Below are 20,740 nucleotides of genomic sequence, written 5' to 3' on the forward strand. Positions count from 1 at the left end.
CACTCTTAGCTGCTGAGCCATTTCTCCAGCTCCCATGAACACTTTCTTCTATGTAATCTCCTATAAGCTGTCTACATTCTCCCTCCACCATTAAGTGAACAGTCCCCCTGGGACATTTCCTTGTATGATGTATAAGGTACCAATGGAATTGCAGTTCTGTCTTTACGGAATGCAAACAACCCTGGCACCATTTATAGAAAACATCCTTTCCCTGCCCCTCTGCAGTACTCCATTGTCACAGGTCACTTGTACATGCATGGTAACTCTGAATTCCCCAGTCTGCTCCAAAGGTCTTTTTCTATTCTTATGCTAATACGATGATGATTTTTGTATTATTGCTTTATATTAAGTTGTTTGTGCCCTTTTTTTCTGGTACAGCAATCCTTCCACTTTTTCCACAAGGGTGTTTTTTTTTAATTTCTGGCTTCTTGCACTTTTGTACAAAGTTTTGGAGGCAACCATTGTAGCACATGTCTATAATCCAAGTACTTAGGAGATGGGGGTTGGGGGAGATAGTGAGTTCAAGGTCTGCCAGGGATACAAAGTGAAGCCTTGTCTCAAAAATAATAACAGAAAGAAAAAAACGAAATCTTAAACAGTTTGTCGGGTTTCCTCAAAAATATCTTCATCTGAAATTTTAACAGGAATAGCTTTGACGCTACATATATAAATTTGGAGAAATTTAACATTTTGAAAATAAAATTTCCAATGGGTACATCATCCAATATGCTGTATCTTTAGTTTTCTCGATGAGGTTTCCTCATCTCCTTGCATCATTTATGACGTAACCAGGCACTTTTGCATTCTGGTACATAGAAGTACAATTTAAATTTCTTTGTACAATAAGCTTGATGAGTTTTATTCACATTTTAATAGTTCATCTGGGTTTTTATCTTTTAATGTATATTTTTATCAAATTTTTATGCATTTCATATAAAATATCTTAATCATCTTTATATCCCCTCCCCCATCCACACCCTCCCGTAGCCCCCTGCCCCACCAGATTTCATGCATTCTGTCATATATGTTAAGGCCTATCAAGTCAAGTTAGTGTACCCAGATGTCCCTCAGTGCAAGTTCATCCATCAGGGTCTAGTCAACCTATCTAGAGTCTCCCCCATAAAGAAAATCAGGTCTCCCTCGCCCCTCAGTAATCAGCTGCCAATAGTTCTTCAACTAATGTTGGGGCCTGGTGCCCAATTCTCCAGTTCTTTGCTGGGTTTTTGTCTGATTGAGTTTGCATGGGTCTTGTGTATACTGACAACATTGCTGTAGGCTCATCTGAGCAAGGTCCCAGGAGCCTGTAAGACTCTGTTTCCATATGGTCATGCACCTCCTCCCCCGGTTCTTACAGTCCTCCTGCTTCCTCTTCTGCAATGGTCCCTGAGTCCTGGGTGGATGAAATTTAATACAGGAGTCCTGTCCAGGGACCCACACTCTGCAAACTCTTATTCTCTACTCTTTAGCCACAAAAGGCCACAGATGGGTTTTTATTTTTACATATGCAAACTTATCATCTGTAAGTAATGAGGATTTGCTTTTTCTTTCCCCAAAATTACAAAATGTGCTGGCCGGGGATCAAGTACAATATGAAATATAAGTAGTGACCCCTTTGTTGTGACACCAATTTAAAAGGAAACTTTCAAATTGTGTAGTGTTTGCTCTATAGTTTTAAAGTTCACCTTTGCCAAGCTCAGGAGGTACACAATTATTATCCCAGAATTTAGGAGATGGAGGCAGAAGTTCAATGTTATCCATGGCTACATACCAAGTTCAAGGTCAACTTGGATTGTATAAGGCTCTGTTTTGAAAGAAAGGAGGGAAGGAAGGAAGGGAGGGAAGAAAGGAGGGAGAGAGGAAGAGAGGAAAAAAATGGAAGAGTAATTACTTAAAATTCAGGACATGGGTTACTTTTAAGTGCAAAATATACTTTAGACCTTTCCATATTAAAAAATTTCTTCCCCAGGTGCTAGGTATGGTGGCCCGTGCCTTTAATCTTAGCACTCAGGAGGCAGAATCAAGTAGATCTTCCGTGAGACCAAGGCCAGCATGGTCTACATAAGAGTTCCTGGCCAGCTGTGGCTACAGAGAGACCCTGTCTCAAAACAAAAACAAAAACAAAAAAGAAAAAGAAAAAAATCCTCCCTTTAAGTTATTTTATTAAGAATTCTTTCTAAGCATGACACAAATTAGGAAGGGTAGGGTTAACAAACTATTGGTTATCACCATCCTTCTTACCTCCATGTATAGAGTGAATATTGATACTAGAGTGAATCTTAAAAGGCAGGAGGATCTCTGTGAGTTCAAGGCCAGCCTGGTCTATATAGTGAGTTTCAGGACAGCTGGGGCTACTGGGAGACCCTGTTTCAAAAACACCAAAAAAAATAAATAAATAAATAAAAAGGTACAAATTTGCTGATTTCTTCACAATGCAAAGAGATCAAATGTGTTAAACAGCACAGGAAAAGCTATCAGTATGGAACATAGTACTGAAGGGAGGGATCACAGAGAAACGTCTTCCCCTAGGGCTGTGCCTCACCCTTTACAGAAGATGGAAGCTATATTGCTGTCTCAGTGACCAAACACAACCACTGAATTTCTGTCCACTTCTGCACACCTACTCTTGTGAGACATATTTCAAGGGGAACCTAGTAAGTATCAAAGAGAGGAAGTGTTTCTATATGTTAAATAGCTTACTTCTAAAGAACATGACACAAATGACTGGGGGAGAGCTACAAAAACCACATACTAGTCATCTTCACCACATCCAGGAAATCATATTTGTGTTATAAGAAAAGTAGAGCATTGTATAGAGGTTATGTGGGCTGTGTCCCTCAGAAATGTCCTCAAGAACATGTGAATTCCTTGCTGCTAATCTCCATTGTGGTCTGAGGACACTTCCAGGTAACACTCCACCCCTTCCTCCAGCTCTTACATTCTTTCCACCAACCTCTTCCGCAAAAGTCCCTGAGCCTTGGAAGGGGTGGTAGGTGTGGGATGATCTTCCTTCCATGTGGAGGCACTGAACTTTTGGATCTCTGCATCATCTGTTTTCCATGGGCTTCTGGCCCATTTCGGTGTGATGCCATCTACTATAAAAACACAAACAAAAAGAAGAAAGAACATCTAAACAGTGACTGCTACAATAACTTAACCTATGGGTGTGGCACAAATGCTTGGAAAGTACTTTAGCAGGTGCGTTACATACATCTAACAAAATAATTGCAGTGACTTCCCCACTGGGGCCTATATCCTCTCCTGTCACAGGGGCTTGGCCTGGTCTACAGTACCAGATGTGTGTTCCACCTCTAGGAGCGGACATTGTATCCAATTGAAAATTTGCTGGTTGGTTGTGCATACACTAGACACTCCACTATTGCACCAGCTGGAACATCTTGTTTGGCATGTTTATAGTGCAGGAGCTGGGGTCCATAACTGAGCAGAATTATAGGGGACAGTTCTCCCCTAACCATCTACATGTTGCCTTTTAGCACTATGAAAGCTACCCATTCAGTGACAGGGAGTTTCCAGCTTAGTCCAAGCTTGATTTCTCCTTCTCCCAAGCTTACATCACATGGTGTCTTCAGCAATAGAGTTTTACCATCCACTTCTGGTGTACGACCAACATTATTGGCAATGGCCTTTATTGCTTTGGGGGCCTCTAGGGCCCCTCTGACCAACAGCTCATAGGAGGGCAATCCATCTCTGGCACTGGGATTTTCATTTAATAACCATTTGGCTTCTGGTAGGGCTTTCTTCCATCCCTGTAGGGTTCCTTCTGTGCTTAAGACTTTTTTTTTTTTCTACACTGTGTATCGGGAGAATTTTTACCCCTTTATTCCCATAGTTCTTTGTATAGCCCTCCCGCCCCCCTTTAACTACCCCCTTTTTGCATATTTTTCCCTTAGTAACACCTTTCTCTTACTGAGAGAGATTTTCTTTAAGTATATACTTTGCATGGAGCATGCTACCCCATGTGTCCTGCCTCCCTCCCTCACCCCTTAGTCCCCTAGATATCTCAATCTGCTTTCATGTCATATATACACACATGACTTTGTGTCACCATGAAATCCAGATTCCATAAATGAGAGAGAACATGCTATTTGTCCTTCTGTCTGGCTTAAATCACTTTATATGATTCTCCCCATTGCATCCATTTTCCCACAATCAACTTTGTTCTTCTTTTTTAAATGTTTTATTATTTTATGTGTATAAGTGTATTGCCTGCATGTGTTTAAGTGCACCCATGTCATGCAATGCCTGCTGAGGTTAGAAGGGAGAGTTGAATCCTCTGGAACTGTAATTATGGATGATTGTTAGCCACCATGTGGGTGCTGGGAACCAAACCTAGATCCTCTGGAAGAGCAGCCAGTGATCTTAATGCTGAGCCATCTCTCCAGCCCTGACTTTTTTCTTTATGGCTGAAAAAGATGGTCATTGATAATACAGTTCCTTTTGTTCCCTATTGTTTCACTCTAGATATACTCTGGATATTTGTCCTACTAGTCACTTGTTAGCAAGAGCAGAACCATTTGGTCCCCATTCTGGAACAAGCTGCTGCTATTCAGTGTGTTTGAACCAGAAACAAGTATGAGTAGACTACAACAAACAGGCCTGCAGCAGTTAACTGGATATGGTCCCTATTACGTTTTTAAATTTATTCTAGGAATGGTTGGTGCTCTCTTTATTAATTATGGGAGATAATCTCTGTCACTAAATGAGTCACTTTTTTTAAAAAAAAACATGAAATATACAATTTTTACTGCATTACATGTACAAACCAAAAGCAGAGATATTTTAGCCAACAGTGCAAACTGAAGTAAGCATGCATCCCAGTGACTGAAATTGTTTACTTTTCCTACAAAGAAGATAGCATAAATGACAAAGAAATCATGTTTAAAGTGACACCTAGGCAGACACCATCCCTCCTTAACTGAGTGTGTACTCAGACCCTCCTACATGCTTTATCCACCCTATCTTTGAGGATAAAATGCAGAGATGCTAACTCTCTCGGGGCCTGTGAATTCAGTGGCGTGCTTCAGGCACAGTCTTAACCCTGTCGGGCAAGTGATTTTCTTTTCTTTTCTTTTTGAATAAAGGCTGTTTAAGTGACTCCAGGAGCAGCATTAGAAAGAAGAGCTTGAAGAGTCTCATGAAGAAAAAAGAAGAAAGAAGTGCGTTTTGCAAAGGTCGTGGTGACAGGTGTTGCTGGAAGAGGGAACACCTTGTCCAAAGGGAAGACCACACAATCCAGGCCAGCAGTGGCCAGCCCTGTGTGCCTATCAAGCTTGAGAAATGTGATTCCTCTGAATACAGATCCAATGCAAATCTGAAGTACTTACTGTCAAAGAATTAACATCAGAAAAATGCAGAATATTTCATGTGTAGTTCTTATACTGACTGCATATTAAGATATCATTTTAAGGGTATTGGGTTAATTTATATTATTAGCATGAATTTCACTTATATGGACACTGAACTGCAAAGAGCTGAGAGCAAGCAGGGGATGCGGTACAAAGGCAAAGACGAGACATAGTGAAGCTGGAGGAGCAGAGAGGACAGACAGAGGGCCCCCTCTGCCTGGAACACAATGGACAATGCAATAGTGTCCCTCACTGACAGGACATGTGTCCCAAGATGCCCAGTGCGTACATGAGACCAGATAGCACCAAGCTCATACATTATACTTTCCCTGTTCACACACCTGTGATACGGTTTAATTCATAAATGAGGCAAAATAAGTTAACAATAATAAAATAGAACAACTACAATAATTCCTGAAACAATAGGTGGTTATACTCTCTTCTCTTGAAAGAGTTAGGATATCTATCCATGAACTATTTTTGGTCCATGGATGACTGCAGGTAACAGACATCACAGAGAGTGAAACCATCAATAGGGGGAGGCTTGTCTGTATTCATTCCCTGTAGAAGAAGAGGAAGTAGAGAGGAGTTGAGAAGTGGGGACACCACCCCTGGACAGGACCAGGACAGATGACTGCATGTGCAGTTATGCCCATTTCCAGTGAGACTGTCACACCTAGCAGCCTCCAGCTTCACCTCAGGCATGTGCTGTGGAGAGGGCTAAAGAATGGGTAGAGAACTTAGAGTCTTCATGGACGGGATTTGAAATGTTTATAAACATGTGAGAAACCCTTAAGATTCATCATTAGTATTCTGACGTCTCAGCAATGTTTACCCTGTTCGTCATTTATATATATACCAGTGAGACTGTCACACCTAGCAGCCTCCAGCTTCACCTCAGGCATGTGCTGTGGAGAGGGCTAAAGAATGGGTAGAGAACTTAGAGTCTTCATGGACGGGATTTGAAATGTTTATAAACATGTGAGAAACCCTTAAGATTCATCATTAGTATTCTGACGTCTCAGCAATGTTTACCCTGTTCGTCATTTATATATATATATACATATTATTTTCATAGACTTTAAAGAGAGGCTGAAACACAGGAGAGATTCACTAAGGCTGGACTGAAATTTATTGCAGGAACTTTTTCAAAAATTTCTGATACTCAAAGAGCTATGGACATTGAAAGGCTTTTATTAATCTGGTGACAAAGGATTTCAAAAGAGACCAAAAATTCCTGAGACCTGACCTCACTTACCTTGGCTCCTATGATTAGCAGGTGAATAACAATGGTGAGTGGAGCCCCCCCCCCCCACAGCACAGGACCTCAGTGAGAAGAGGTGCGTCTGAACACACTACAAAGGAAAGAAAGGAAAAGCAGGGACGCCCTGGCAGAAAGGAAAAGGTTTGGGGTGGGCAGGACAAGGTCAGGTCATGTTTCTGCGAAACCGATGGGGCCTATGCAGAAATAGCCACCGTGTTAGTTGTTCCGTCACTGTGACAAATACTTATTAAGGAGGAAAGAACTGAGTCACAACTTTAGAGCTCTCAGTCCATCAGAGTGGGAGGAGGTGCTAAAGCGGAACGGCTCACATCATGGCAGCTGAAAGGCAGGGAGAGGACGTTCGTTTTTCCCTTTATTCCATCTCAGCTCCTGGCCTATTAGGTGATGATGCCAACATTCAGGGAAGGCCTTCCTCTCTCAGTCAATCCTCTCTGAATCACCCTCCCAGAGATACCCAGTGGGGTGTTTTATTCATCTCCTAGATACCTCTCAGTTCAATCAAGTTGACAATCAAACTAACCATCAGAGTAACAAAACCACAGCTAAAACTAGGGATAGAAAAGGCCAGCAGGATATGAGTGTTACAATAGAGAGATTTGATATAATCTATCAGACCCACTGAGGCTGTCAAGATTAAGACACAGGTTTTCCCTTTTTAGGAAACAACAGGACTTTGCTTCTTTTGTGAAAGAGAAGGGATGCTCAAGCAATCAGTCCCTATCTTGGCACTGGTCACCACCATGTCTAAAAACACAGGAGGCAAGAGGCCGTAACGAGGACTTCGACACTTCACTGCTCCCAAGGCTATAATTGGTATTCATCGTCTCATTCGTTTGCTATGCATATTATATTTCCTTCTGTTGACCTAGACTTGTTTGTTTATCTAGTGAACAAGCTCTATCTTCAGGGTTGAAGAATATGAGTCCAGAGCTGACCTGTTCTTTTTTTTAAGTAGACTCAGTGGTAGTGTTTTATATTATCATTATAGCTATAGATCATAATTATTTAGTTAGCAAAGGAATACTGGGTTATACATTGACATCTTCATACATGCAGAGCTCTGTACTCTGCTCATATTCACTGCTCCATTACCCACAGTCATCTCAGAACCATACCACTCCTCTTCCACCCCCTAACAGCCCCTTTATGTTTTCATGGGGAAAATGTGTACTCCATGCATATGCCTATCTTCTTCTTTTTCTGGTCAGATTAAAAAATCTATCATCTGACAAAGGCCTTACTGACAACTTTCCATACAGTTAGTCAAAAAAAAAAAAATGCAGAATACAACAGACAGTACCTCATACACTAGAAGTCAACGTAACAGGAGTCTCTTAAAAAAAAAACAACTTCCCCCAAATCGAAGAACTTAGTTTTAGTGGTGGACAGGATGCCCACCAAATGAACCAAACAACCCAGCAGATGATTCAAACCAAGGAAATAAGGTAGCAGATTATTCAGTAACTGCTTTTGTGACAGAGCTGGAAAAGACAGGCCCGGGCTGGACAGCGTCTCTACAGCAGCTATCACCACGAGTCCTTCCTCTAGCTTGTCCAATGTCCTCAGTGCGGACTGGAAGTACTGCTGTGAAAAGCCGCAGGGTGGGAGGGCGTAGGGCATGCCTGTGCGGTCTCTGCCCTTGGACCTCCCCTCTCCACCGGCAGGCTGATCACCCCTGCAGCCTGCTTCTGTTTTAGTAGGTGACCAGGTTCCTGAGAAGCCGCCTCTGTAGGTCTGGCTCCACGGTAGGCAGTCCCTTCAGTGCTAGGCCTACGGAGGGGGGGTGTACCTGGGTGGCTAGGGGCACTGCATAGCCATTGGGGCTCCCCTGCTTGATGCGATGGGTTACCTCATCGAGCTTGGGCTGGTCCAGTCGAAGACTCTGGGCAATCTTCAGCGGGGTCAGCTTGCTGCCAGAAGTGCAGTCTTTAAGGAGACCGCTGATTACTCCCTGGTCCTCCTCTAGGATGTGCATAGATGTCGGGAAGCAGGTGTTTTTCAACACTGGGAACCCATTCTAATGCAGCTGCAGTGTCTTTTCTACTCTGATAGAGTCTAGCTTTTTGGTCTCATGTTTTGGCTCTTCAAGAGTCTTGGGCTCTGCCTCAGTGGTCTGATGATTGCGTTCACGCTCTCTTGTCCTCTTCAGGTGGGAAGAGTCTGGAGCCTTGTGGTGGTGGTGATGGAGGCCCCTCTCCTCAACACCCTGTCTGCTGTTGCTGAGGGAGTTGCTGCTGCCTGCCTCCTTGGTCCCTTCTCTGGAGTGATTCTCCTTGCAGCTGTGCTCTGGGGTGCAGTCCAAGCCTCCTTCAGACTGCTGTCCCCCACCCTTGGTCCTGCTCGGTTCTCCATAAAGGGAGTGGGTTGTCCTCCCATGGCAGAATTGACCTGTTTTTACTGGGCTAAGGTTGGCACAGGTGCCCCTTCAGCATTTCCACAAAGCGGGAAAGATTCTGACTGCTCCTGATTCCAGGCATTCTCTTTCTTGTGTAACAGCAATCCTGGATCTTGATATTCTAAGTAAGTCTGTTAACCTGTATTAAAAATGCATACATCAATGTACATCAATGTAATCCACTTCCTAATGAAGACACGGAACTACTTCCGTCATCTCACAAAGTTACCGTCTGTCCTTCTCCACTCTATTCCCATCTCTAAAGCCAGTTGCTACTCTGATGTCTATCAATATAAATTACTTTTACCAATTCATTAACTTTATATAGATGGAAGTACAGAGAACAGAGTCACTGTATCAATATTCTTTCACTGGACACATTGTTTTGAGCTCTACCCCTATGTATCAGACATTCTTTACTCTTGAGCCAGTAGCACCCATTGGGTAAAAACATCAGAACACTGCAATTGTGCTCAGTTCTTGGCAATTATGAATAAAGCCAATTATGGGTATTTGTGAATCTATATTTATCTATATTTTCATGTCCCTGGGTAGGAATCGAAACTTGTTATGTAATAATGAAGGTAAATGTTTAATCATATAAATAACTACCAAGCTGCTTCCCAACATGTATGTACTTTTTAACGATCCAATTAGAAATGCATGAGGATTCTAATTCCTCTAAACTCTGGAATTCTCAGGGCTTCTTTCTTCATTTTTATCCATTCTCAAAAATATTCAGTAGCATTTCTTGGCTGATTAGTTTTACTGATCACATCTTCACTTGCCTATTAGTTTAAATATAGAAATTTTATTATTTGAATATTAGTTTTTCATTACCATAACAACGCCTGTAACACAAAATATGGAAGGGAGAAAGGTGAGGTGTGGCTCCCAGTTTCAGAGGTCCATCATGGCAAGGAGGGCATAGCAGAACAGAGAAATTCATGCAATCCAAAATTGGGGTGGTGGGCCGGGCATGGTGGCACACGCCTTTAATCCCAGCACTCAGGAGGCAGAGGCAGGAGGATCTCTGTAAGTTCAAGGCCAACTTGGTCTACATAGTGACTTCCAGGATAGCTGGGGCTACAGGGAGACCCTGTCTCAAAAAGACCAAAAAAAAAAAATTGGGGTGGGAAGAGGTGTCCTATCCTTCAAACTAGGTCCCACCTCCCAAAGTTTCCACATCTTCCTGATATAGGAGCAGGAGCTGTGAACCAAATGCTCAAGACATGAGCCTATGGAGGAAAAGGTCATAAACAAACCATAACATTGCACCTCTTGCTCCCAAAGGCTTTACATATTTTCATTATGTAAGATATATGAAGTTCATCTCCATGAGTCCTTATCACTCACATTTCAACAGTTGTTCAAAAGTCCAAGTCTCCTCTGAGACTGAAAGAAAGATCTATAAAAATCAGAAAACCAGTTATACATTCATCCAACATACAAGGGGCCAGAACAAACATCCCATTCCAAAAGGGAAAACTGGGGACATGGGATGGAGGGACAGGACCAAAGGGAAACTGAAAGCCTGTATGGCAAACACTAAATCTTTCAGATCTGTTTGGCATCTGAAATATTCAGAGGTAGGATGGGAACTCCGTTAGACCAGGGCCACTGAGCACCTATAACCCTGCCACTGCATCCCACGTGACCTCTTTTGGGAGCTTTGCTCACTGCCTGCACCTTTCCTCAGCAGACATTCCACATCCCAGCACCTTAGATTCCTGAGGCATCCTCTGCAACTTCAACTTTATCCTCGCAGCTTCACATGTTGCCCTTTCAGGGGATGCCTCCAAGGATCCTGACCATTCCACTGATCACCTGCCTTTCAGGCATTTCTTTGACATTTGGGTGGAAGCCTCCCTCTCCACAAGTCTTGAATACTGCCCACATAACCAGCATCATTTGGACAAAGCAAAGTCTGCTGCCATCTGAAATAGTGGTGAGGTCCTCTTGGACTGTGTCTGTTAAAGCCTCTGAGTGCATGGATAGCTGAACTCAGGAAAACACTTCCCTAGGCAGCCTTGTATGAGCAAGGCTCTTCACAAAGCAATTAATTCCAAATTGGCTAAAGCTGTGCAGCCTTCCGTCTGTGATGGATGGAGTCTGGCCAATCTCTGAGATGTCCTCAAGGCATCATTCCTATTATACTATACATACAAAGTATTTTATTTAGTACTGAGGATCAAATTCAGGGCTCTGTGACTGCTAGGCAAGTTGTCTACTACTGAACTACATCCCTGGTCCTGGACTTATTTTTAATGGTCCCAATCCCTTTAGGAGCCACACTCCCCTTGGTCCCAACTATACACATCTTCTTTCTGTCTCTTACTCTGGCTTTTCTTCTTTCCTGGGAAAACTGCATTTTCAAATGTATTTGTTATTTGTTTGTTTGTTTGTTTAGACAGGGTCTCCCTCTAGCCCTGCTGGCCTGGAACTCACTATGCAGACCAGAGTGGCCTTGATCTCACAGAGATCCACCCACCTCTGCCCCCCAAATGCTTGGATTAAAGACATGCACCACCATGCCTGGCTATTTTCAAACCTTTTTGCTCTGTTCTTTGTTCATATTTCTCACTGTAAAGTTGGTTAAAAGCAGCCAGCAACAGCCATGCTCAACCTGGATACTGAATTGCCTGGAACTGCCCTCCATCAGATAAAGTGGTTCATTGTTTTTAAGGTTAGCCTTCCACAAAGCCTCAGGACAGGGACAAAATTTAGACATGTTCTTTGCCAGAGTATAATACAAATGGTCTCTATCCAGTTCCTAATAGAATCCTGGTTCTCATCTGAAACATTGGAAGGACTCTCCTTACTGTTCCCATTTCTATTGGCATTCTGGTCTTTTGCGCTCCCACTAGAATCACCTATTAACTTTTGAATCTGAAACCTCTTCCAATTTCCTCTCATATATCAGTTCCAAAGGTTTAAGAACCATGGGTTTGGTTTGTTACAGCAACACCTTTCTTTTCCCATACCAAGTTTCAATCTTTCTGTCACTGTGATGAAATACCTTATATAAACAATTTAAGGAAGACATGTTATGACTCATGTCTACCAAGACTTCAGTCCATCATAGGAGGGAGGGTATGGCAGAACAGGGCTGTTCACATCACAGTGACCAGGAATCAGAGAGAAGGGGAAGGAAAAGGAGAGAAATAGAGACAATAGAGACAGAGGCCCTGAATAAGATGTCACTCAAGGACGTGGCCTCAATAACCTACTTCCTCCAACTAAGACCCATTTCTTGAAGCTTCTGAAGCCTCTCAAAATAGCTTTACCAAGAGACCAAGCCTTCAACAGTGAGTCTGGGTGGGTGCATTTTGTATCCAAATGATAATAGACAAAATCCTCTGGTTCTACCACAAGAAGTATACATTCTCTGGGTGATCTGTTAATGTTCTTAATAGCATAATTTGCTGAGCACAGAGTTTTTTTAGACAGAACTCAAGCTGTTGTTCTTTCATTCTTACAATTACTTCCTTCTACTTGTAATTCTTGCCAAAATGGAGAAACAAGATAGAATCTATTTTCCTGCCTGAATTGATTTTTAAAATGAAAAAAATATGGGATATAACAGTTTTTAAAGCATCAGACACCAGACAAAACACAGTAAACTCCAGAGGAAAGGAAACAAATGAAGTGAACCCCAAGAGTGTCCCAGATTAGTGTCTCAAAGGAGTCCCTTGGGCACACAGTTATAAAGTTTGTGAGAGTAATTTATAAAAATCCAAGCCAACCATATATGGAAAGGATAATAAATCATAAACTAATGACTTATCCCAGAGGTCTAAGGTCAGTTTATTATTCAAACAGCAATCGATGCAATCCACTACATTAAAAAACTGAAAGAGCAAAATTTCATAATCATCTCAACAGATACAGAAAACTCATTTGGCAAAATATAATGCATAATCTGATTTAAAACAAAAACATTTGGGAGCTGGGCATGTTGGCACATACCTTTAAGTCCAGCACTCGGGAGACAGAGGCAGGCAGATCTCTATGAGATCAAGGCCAACCTGGTCTCCATAGTGAGTTTCAGGTCAGCTGGAACTACAGGGAGACCTTTTCTCAAAAGAAGACCCAAAACAACTTTAGGGTAAACTAAGGATACTTTGCTCAAACTATCAAGAAACATCAATTTAAAAAAAAAGATAACACTATTCTTAATGGCTAGAAAGTGATCTCAAACCTCCTGGTTTAACACTACACTGGAGATTATAGTCAGAAATCAGCAAGCAAAAATTGAAACTAATAGTAAGCACCACTTATGGTGGCACCTGGAAAATATAATATGCATAGGGAAAATACCAAGATTACACAGTGTATAAAAGACATGCTTGCAGATCTACAAAATGATATTGAAAGAAATTTAAGAGGCCTAAATTAATGGAGAAATGTACCATATTAATGGGTCAGAAGTCTCAGTGTTATTATTCTATTGATTATCCCCATTTTTTATTTATAGATTCAACAAACCCAACTCAGCTCAGATGTCTGCAAAAATTGATACGCTGATTTTTAAGTTTCTATGGAAATGTAAAGACTCTAGAATAGCCAAGAAGAACAAATTTGAAGTGCTCACACTCTTAACTGTAAGATTTATTATGAAATTGCAGTCGTCAGGGTAGTGTGGTATTCATGTACAGACAAGAAGCTCTGTTCTCTATCTCACCATACACAAAAGTGAACTCACATAGCTCACAGGACAAAATGTAAAATTCAAAAATTTGAGACAAATATGGGAAAACTTTATAACTTTGTTTTGGCAAGAACTCATTGGTTAGAATGCCAAATGTACAATTCACACACACAAAATGAATGTTGTAAGCAAAGCTTAAAGGATGGTTCTCGCAGGAGCCTGGAAGACAGCAATACTGAAGAGAATACAGAATGGCGGTCTGGTTCATGAGATGTCTTGGGGGAACAATGTTGGCAACTGGGCTAGAGGATAGTCTGAATATAAAGAATCTGGCTGCATTCTGCCTAAGTTCTAAGAACTTGCCTGAGGTTAAATTTAAATATAATGGACTAATTTATTTGGCAGAAGAAATTTCAATACAGTACAATGTTGAGTCTATGTCATGGTTATTACTGATAACGCCTGATGATGCAAACTCAGAACTGTCACCTCAAAGGAGATAAGAAATAGTTTATTCTGGAGACAAATATGAGTGACCACATCCCAGGAACACAGACTTAGGTTACCTCACATTCCATAGCAATTTCTTGAAGTTTTTATAGTAAGGAAACAAAGAAAAGTCATAAATCAAGACACTTCAAATACATTGGTGGGAACATGAAGTAGGTGGACACAGCAAAAGAGAACCCTCTGCTATAGGCTTCAGGTGCTTCTGATGGCATTCTTAGCCTTTTGGTTAGCGGGAGCTAGGACTTTGTTAAACTTATACGTTCCTAAAGGTTTTTTATCTGTTAGTTACAAGTGTTAAAAAAAAAAAAAAGAAAGAAAGAAAGAAAAGAAGTGGGCAAAGAGTAGCTATTTAGGAGCTAAAAATGACCCAAGATAAATTGTGAATAGGTTCTGGATCTGTGACATTACAAACTCTCCCTAGTCACTCAAGTGCTCAGTTGGTCAGTCTTGCAGGAAGTTCAATTCAAAATGCAGAATTTTTCTGGGGACTTTTGTTCACTCTCTACAATGAAGCAGAGCACGTGGCATAGAAAGAAATATAAAATGTACAGTTTGGAAGAAAAAGAACCCAGAAAGCTTAATGCTGCAGCCAAGGCATGTGCTAAAAGAACAGCTACAACTGTTAAAGAGATGAGCACCATTAAGGAGAGGCTCACTGGGAAAATGGGAGGAGTGCCTTGGGACAAGACCCTACCCAGCTAAACTTACAACTTAGAAGAGAATAGATCTCAGAGGTTCTTGATGGTTCAACATAGAGATGTTTCTACTAATAGAGTTGAAGGGGATGAGAGTCCATCCAAAGCCAGTAATGAAACTTGGTGGTGTCATCTATGTGGTACTGACTTTGGCAGCATGAAGGATGAAAGAGTGAGGGAGTCAGGGATTCTTTGTCTGCAATTTCAGAGAGCTGCTCAGCCCAGGCAACGTGTGGCAGGGGAGTCCCTGTGTAAAGGCCCTGAGAGAGCAGGAGGCTTCAAGAGGCCACTGTATAAAGCTGTGAAACTGAAGCCTTGGTTGCAGTGGAGATCCCAAGAAAATGGAGATCTCAAAACCATGAGGTATCTGCCAAGGAGAACTGTATACAGGGAATAGAACTATTCCAATAGAGACATGGACCTTGCAGGCAGCAAACCTGGAGGGGCTTAGTCATCTAAGTACTTAAAACTAAAATCCCAGACATCGGACATGGAGCTACAGGATTTCATACTTGCCCTGCTAGGTTTCAGTATTACTTTCGTCCAATCACTCTTCATTATGTCCTTATTTCCCCTCTTTTGGAATAGGAATTAATTAATATTCTGTGTCATTGTGTGTTGGAAATATGCTCTTTGGCTTTTTACTTTAGAGGGACCACACTTAACAGATTGCCTCAAGTCTCAAAAGAGACTTTGGAATTTAAACTTTTGAACAATGTTGAGACCATTAAAGACTACGGAGACTTTCAAAGTTAGATTAACTGCATTTTGCACCATGAAAGGCCATAAGCTTACAGAGTGGAATGTGGTATTTGAAGAGAAATGCCCCCTACAGGCTCAGGTATTTAAACATCTGGTCCCTAGTTGGTGGCACTGTTTGGGGAGGTTATGGACCATTTAGGACTTGGAGCCTTGCTGGAGGATATATGTGACTGGGGACAGGCTTTGAAAGTTTATAGCCTTACCCTACTTTCAGTTCACTCTCTGCTTCATGTCTGCAGTTGAAGATGTGAGCTCTCGGCTTCCTGCTTCAGCAGCCACCTGCCACTATGCTTCCCTCGCCATTATGGATTCTATATCTAGGACCATAAGCCAAAACAAACTCTTCTCTAAATTGCTTTTGGTCATGGCATTTTATCACAGAAACATAAAAATAACTAATACAACTGGTAATAGTACCAAATTGGAAATAGCCTAAATGTCCATCAACAGATGAGAGGATAAACCAGCTGTAACATACCATGTGTTAGATCACAGACTCTCTGTGTCTGTCTCTTCCTCTCTCTCTCTCTCTCTCTCTCTCTCTCTCTCTCTCTGAAATCAGGCCATGACTCCCTTCAGTATTTATCTTAGGACAAAGAACTGACAGATACCTGCTGTGACTTCTAGAGTGCTCAGGCCTTTGTGGGAAAAGCAAGCCCTGCTTTCCCCCACTCTGCTACCCAGGATCAAAGTAATTTTGAACTATGGCCCCAATGCCTTCACTGCCTTGTGACTCCCCACATGTGTCTAGTCAATACTATATCATAGAATATGGAAACGCTCCCACAAGGAAAAATGAGTTTGAAATCTGCTTTATTCTCCACATTTGAAGAGAAGGCACTCCGTTCAAGGCCCCATTATGGCTGACTATGGCTATATATCCCCCTTGATATTCTGGGAACTCTAAGGTCTGTCTCTCCCTTTAGGATCCCTGTCATGTTATATCCCACTTCAAAGCCTAACCACGGTCGTAAGGAGCTCTCCTAATAAAGTTCATTCTGAAGAGTAATTTCATGCCCATTTCTTTCAGCTCTTTGTTCTTATGGGACAGTCTGCAGGGGACGTGGCCTGATTTCTAGGAGAGAGAGGGGACAAGGCAGCAAGGGAGCCTGTGATCTAACACCATGCAAGACAAAATTACTTGACAATAAAATGCCATAGACTACTGATGGAGGTTACAACATGAGTCCACCTCAAGTAATTATGCTGTTAGGAAAAATCAGTTGTATGAAGAATACAATGAGTCTTTGTATCCATCTCAGCAATTAGAAAGTGCAAACAAATCTCTAGTGTTTGCCTTAGTGAGAGAGGAGGGTCTGAAGAGGACACAAAAGACTGAGCATACAGAAATCTAGGGGCAATGGGCATCATTGCTTCATAGCAGTGGTGATGGTACCACATGTGGAAATGTGGCAGATCTTGTCAAATAGTGCATATACCTTAAATGTGTGCATTAATCATATTAACTATTGCCTCAGTAAAACCCTAATAATGCAAAGGCTTAAGGCAACCACCATTTTATCATCTTTCTTGATTTTGTTCATTAAGAATTCAGACAAGACTCAAACGGGTGATCTTCCCCATGGCCATCAATATGGGTCTCTATTCAGCTAGCAGCTGGAGTAGAATTGAGTAACCTAGAAGATTTAGGCTGTGAGTTCCAAAACAGTATCATTCACATATCTGGGGGATTGGGGGTGGCTGGAAGGCTGGATTCAGTTGCACCTACAGAGCAGCCTTTTTGATCTAGTCATCTCACACCTGTCCAGCTTCTTACATAATTCAGGGTTCCCACAATGCCTAAGAAGAATTTGCAGGGATACTCAGGGTCTTTCTTCAGGAATCTCTGGATGCTCCCACCACATTCTACTAATCAAGCAAGTCTCTGTGGCCAACCCAGATCCAATGGAAGGAGAGTGAGATCATATCTGTCGGTAGCTATCTTCATCACTGCAAGGGCAGAGAAGAGCAAAAAGAACAGGAACCACACAAACAGGACAACAGATCTGAGATCTGCCTTCTGCTAGTGTTCTGGCTTTAGACACATTCAATCTTTCAGACAGTTTCCTTGTCTGTAAAATGTGGATAATGAAAAATACTCATGAGTGGCTGTAATAAATAAACTGCTACCCACAACCCACTCCACCAAAAACAAAGCAATACAACAAATTTCCATTGGCTGGCGTAGAATAGGCAGTACATAACACACATCCTCAGCTTCTATCAGTTGCCTCCTAGCTGACCAAAGCGGGCAACTTACTTCCCTAAACCATGGAGTCCTCATATGTAAAAGAGAACTGAGAATTCACACTGTTCAGGGTCTTTGTGAGGACAGACATATAATAATACTACAGTAGAGAGTTGGGAAGCAAAAAGCAGTTTTTCAAGTCAGTAATCAAAGCACTCACTAGGCTCATGAAAACTCAACACCTTCCCTTATTTCTTTTCTTTTAAATCTTTCATCTTGGTCACAGATTATTCCAAGATTCTTTGGAGGAAAGCTAGTATAGTGATAAAATTTGGAGGAAAAGGGGGATATGGACAATATCAGAAAGAGAGAAGGCCAGAATTAGAGTAAAAGAGCACACCACCAGGAAACTGATCTGGCAAGATGGCTCAGTGGGTAAAGGCACCTGCCACCAAACTGGACAACTTCAGTTCAGTCCTTAGAACTCATATGGTAGAAGAAGAAAACCGACTCCTCCCACAAATTGTCCTCTTACTTCCACATGCATAGACACACACACACACACACACACACACACAAACACACATAAATCAATAAATGCAAATGAAGATTAATGGTATGGAGCTGATGGTTGAGCTGTAGGAGACAGATCATAAATGCAGGCCCTTTGCTTTCTGCACAGCCCGTGGCCAGCTCATATAAGTGAGTCTGTGTTACTTGCACTCTAGGCCTTTTAGATTCAAAACTATGCATATTTATCCTTGCATGCTCTATTTTGCTTTTGACAATATTCAACCAAATTGTTAGTATAGCCAAAGATGACTCTGTTATGGTAATGCTGGAATCTACAGTTGCTCAGTGTCAGGCTCTTCAGCACTGAACAAAGAACTAGGAGGTGGGAACTGAGGAGAAAGGGTATAACAGAGAGGAGAACTGATGTTTAATGTCTGTATGTCAGACACTGTAGCAAATATCATCCAGTGGTTTAATCTTCTTAATCTTCAAATTAGAGTTGATAAAATTGCTAACACGTATTACGTATTTACCAAGAGCCAGGCACTGCTCTAAGTGCCTTAACTTGTTTAGAGTGATTCTAGAATGACTCAACTTGGGCTTCTTCCAGTTGGCCTAAGACAAGTTCTTGTGTGCAGGGTTGATCTGCGGAGGTGAGCCTGAACAAACGAATGGGGTTGTGAGTGGGAAAGCAAAGGCAGAAAGCCATTGATGCTTCTGTCACTGCTGTGGGGAGGGTCTCCATCCTACCAGGGCCCTGATTAGTCACTATCTCTTGCTGTGATACAACACCATGACCAAAAAATGACTTATGGAAGAATTTATTTGGGCTGGCTCCAAAAGGAGAGTTCATAATGATGGGGAGGCATGGCAGCAGGAAGCTAAGAGATCACGCTTTCCCACACACAGAAAGCAGAGAGAGCCAACTAGAAGTGAGGCTAGACTATAAATCCTCAAAGCCCACCCCCAGTGATGTACTTCCTCCACCAAGGATCCACCCCCTAAAGTTCCATAACCTTCCCAAACAGCACCACTGAGAACCAAGTGATCAAACACCTGTGCCTATGGAGGACAGTTCTCATTCAAAGCAACACAGGGCCCCACTGAAGAACCCAGGTAGATGCCATTCTGCATTGCTGCACCAACGGGTGGAGAAGCATCAGTGCTTAAACAGGATTCCCATCCTCATTGACAGAAGCACCTCTGATGCATCATCCAGTAGCCATGTCCTACCTATGTAGCGGACCAAGCCTCCCACTTCCAGGAGTAGGCCCTATGGCTTCTAGAGAACAGACAAGATGCACAAGGTGGGGAGGGTCCACACTGGCAGTCACTTCAGTCTGGCGCCCAACCGGTATTCCACAATACCCCCTTATTTGGCAATCAGAGGAAAGCCAGGTAGAGAGAGAAATGAAGTGTCTTGCTCAAGGCCCCATAGCCCCAACTAAGATTTCTACCCACTTCCTGACTACATAGTCCACATTCTTAACTGTTTACCTCCCACATCAGTATGATCAGGGATGCTTAGAAGCAGACCCAAGGCCACATGGTTGTTAATGTGGTTCATACAGTGTGACCTTGTATGTGCAGTCATGATTGATAGAGCTCAGTGCCTGAACTCTGCAGTGACCTGCCATCTCCCAAGGACACAGCTCCTAAGACTAACTACGTTATATCCGGTCACCCTCCTGCCCCAAAGCAGCTTACTCTTGATGCCCATAGGATTTAGTGAAACTCCCTTTCCTAATGGACAGTGGCCACATTTCTTTTTTATGGCCGAGCACTCTCACTGCACTTCCTTGTGATCTGGGAGCTCTGGTAACTGAAACACAATGCCATCTACTTACAGTAAACACATAATCCCTCTTCTATCAGCAGTCCCTGCTGTAGGCTTTCTCTTAGAGTGGCTACCTTAATAAACAAGGAATTACTAGGAAATGAATGAGTAAACAATGCATTTCTCGGGCGGGAGCTAATAAATCTTTGCCTCTATTTTCTCGGCTATTTCTTCAACTTTATTACTCCCATTGGCCTCGGTGCACATCTAACCTCGCAAGGGAAATAATGAATCAGCTGATCAATTAGAGAAGCGGTAGCCCTGTTTTGACATTCTACACTAAGCAGGAACTAATTGCTTGATTCCAGATGCTTTTTAAAACACATCTCAGCAATCAATAGGCCTGTGACAGTATCTAAAAAGGAAGAGAAGTTTCTCCTACATCAGAGGAGCCACGCGTGCATGTCCTGGTCACTGAGGTTACTCTACCCTTGTCCTGGGATGGTTTGGCTTCCTCTTCAGTGGCCACACCTCCAGTCAGTGCCTCTCACTACCTAGTACCTGGAGCACAGTGGGCTCAGGAGCTTTCCAGGCTTGTAGA

General features: G+C 42.3%; 1 pseudogene; it reads right to left on the reverse strand.

Annotated features, from left to right (window-relative positions):
- Nucleotides 1–7,956: 7,956 nt before the first annotated feature.
- Nucleotides 7,957–9,071, reverse strand: LOC103747100 (annotated as a pseudogene).
- Between the last annotated feature and the right edge of the window lie 11,669 nt (nt 9,072–20,740).

Source organism: Nannospalax galili, unplaced genomic scaffold (assembly GCF_000622305.1).
Source record: "Nannospalax galili isolate Female #2095 unplaced genomic scaffold, S.galili_v1.0 scaffold704, whole genome shotgun sequence".
NCBI classification, from domain to species: Eukaryota; Metazoa; Chordata; class Mammalia; order Rodentia; family Spalacidae; genus Nannospalax; species Nannospalax galili.